The following is a 2,791-nucleotide window of genomic DNA, read 5'->3' on the forward strand; positions in this document are numbered from 1 at the left end:
TAGTGAAGGGCAGGTTGAGGTCCCAGCTCCTCTCTTGGGACAACACTTCTGAAAGTCAGTGGGGATCTGTGAGGGAATCAGTAGGCACCTGCATGAAAAGAAGGGGGCATTCAGTGCCTTGCAGTCCAGAACTGCTGTCCCCTTAGCCTTGCTTTCTCCTCAGTTCTCATTTAGAGACATGCTCTGGTCAGTGCAAAGAGCCCACTTTGATCTGATTCCCCAGTTTAAATTATACCCAGAATGTTCCAGCCTTAACCTCTATCCTTGTATTCTTTAGTTCTTATAAGCTAAAGTTGGTATTTTCTATTGGAATCTCTCAAGTTTTTGCAAAATGTAAATATGAGCTTGGCCTTGTCCCTGGAGTCTTTACCCTAATGTGGTAAGTGATCACCTGTTACATGACTTTAAAGGCAGGATGCTGACTGCAGGTCTCCCAATACAGAACTCACAGTTCTCAGTGGTGGCAGATAACAGAAAAAGGAACAATGGTCTCAAGTTTCAGTAAGGCAAGTTTAGATTGGATACTAGGAAAAAAAACGTTCTCACTAGGAGGGTGATGAGGCACTGGAGTGGGTTTCCTAGGGAGGTGGTGGACTCTCCAACCTTGGAGGTTTTTAAGGCCTGGCTCAACAAAGCCCTGGCTGGAATGATTTAGTTGGGGATGGTCCTGTTTTGAGCAGGGGGCTCAATAGGGCTGTACAAAATTTTGCCAGTAGTTTTGTTTCAACACTGTTTTGACTTGTTTTGAGCTCAAAACAGCAAAATTGAAACAAAATGGAGAGCTTCGAAACAGCCTCAAAATGAAATGAGGCAAGTCGAAATGTTTCAAAATTTTCAAACCATTCTGAGTTCTGAAGCTCAAGCTGGGCTTGCCTGCAGGGAAACAGAAACTAAAGTAAGGAGAGGGAGGAGGAAGAGGGGTGGGGTGGGGAAGGACTGCTCTCATTATTGACTGTGTGGCTGGCCAGTGACTGTGATCCTTCCCTGAGGTCCCTTCCACTCCAGTGCTCTGGGGGAGGGATGGAAAAACTGCATAAAAGGCAGCATTGTTTGAACTGCCCTGCTTTCTGCCTTGGTGTCAGTTGAGTGAGGGCACACCTTAACACACACACACTGTCACCCATGTCACGAGTTTTGCTTGTCTGCAGCTTAAGGTGCAGTTTCCCCCGAACCCCTACACGTATCTCCTTGAAACTTGGCAGGCTTTGTTGCCTCAGCAGGGGCTAGCATGCCTGCAGTTTTGACCCTCTGTGGCTTAACGCATACACATGACATGAGCTTTTTGCTTTCAAGATTTTGAGGTGGGACCTGCACCTATCTCCTTGAAAATTGGCAGGCTTCGTGCCCTCAGAAGGGGCTACCATTTCTGCAAGTTTCAGCCAAGTCAGGCCATAAATGACAAAGTTATAGGCTGTTTTGAGCTTCCCTATTATAGCCTATGGGCGAAACATCGAAACACCAAAACTGTTTTGACGGAACAGAACAGCAGTTTTGAATTAAATTTGAAATGAAATGCTGTCCTGTTGAAACGTTGAAACGCAAGTTGAAACAGAATAATTTCATTTTGCACAGCCCTAGGGTTTGACTAGGTGACCTCCTGAGGTCCCTTCCAACCCTAATTTTCTATGATTCTGAGTCACGCTGCATGTTTCCTGGTGCAGATGAACTCACAATCAGCCCGCAGGATCCATATGAGTAAGAGTTGCAGGATCCATTCCACTGTTTTCACTGGAGAAGATATTTGGGAATTCATGTGGCATATTGAAACAGAGCCTCCATGCACTTTTAGTGCAGAAACACCGATCTGCCTTGGAACCTCATTCCTCAGCCTAGACATGTGCTGAAGTGAGAACCCTGTAATGCAATATGTCTCATCTGGCTTTTGTCTGAAAGACGTATCGTGATCTCAGGGTGAGCTGAAGGAGTGGCCACAAATTATGCCTTCCATTATTGCAAACTGGATGGAGAGAGAAAAGTTGTGTACGATCTGCCATGAATGGGTTGAGTGCTTATGCCACATAGTCACTGAATAAGAATTATTGTGACCTGTGCTGCCAGGGCACTGCTCCTTCATTTATTGCATAAACCTTTTACCTACCCGTGTGCTGATGGTTGAGCTAAAGGACAGGAATCTACTTCCCTGGTTTGCTGTATTCACAGTCCCTCCTTCCTGATGGGTCCCCATGTGCCTTGATTTTGTTAATGATCACTTTGCAAAGTTCCTTCTACTTTTCCTTTTTTGTTTGCATATCTTGTTGTTGAGACAGATAAGTAAATTTGCTCTGATCAGCCCTTCTATTGGTTTTTCCGTATTTTGTGTTCTCTATCTTCTCTAACTTCAAGCCCTTTTGAGCTGGGATGTCCCAGACAGGGCTGGCACACTGGTCCTTAAGAAACAATGAATAGTAACCTGAGTGAACACAAAGAGGCAAATTATTTAAAGTCTCCTAGTAAGTGGAAAGATGTTTCATTTATTTTGAGTGCAGCTATTGGAGGAGGCAGTTTTTGTTTTGTGTTTGTCATCTGCCCAGCAGAATGGAGGCCTGGCCTATGCCTGGGGAGACCTCAATGCTAATCATAAGTAGTAATTCAAAAGTTAGTAATACTAGCTCAGATCCTGGGGTTTCCTTCCTCCTGCAAAGAAGATCTGCCCTGGCGTGACCATCTTGATGAAGGTCAGATCTGGAAGATGAGGGGCGAGGGACACTGCTCAGTTGGTTTAGGTTTGGGATTCATAGACCCCCTTCTCAACTCCCAATGAGTGTTTGTGGATCCTGATCCCTCTACTATT

This window comes from Crocodylus siamensis, chromosome 6 (assembly GCF_052110815.1).
Source record: "Crocodylus siamensis isolate JL-2025a chromosome 6, ASM5211081v1, whole genome shotgun sequence".
NCBI lineage: Eukaryota > Metazoa > Chordata > Crocodylia > Crocodylidae > Crocodylus > Crocodylus siamensis.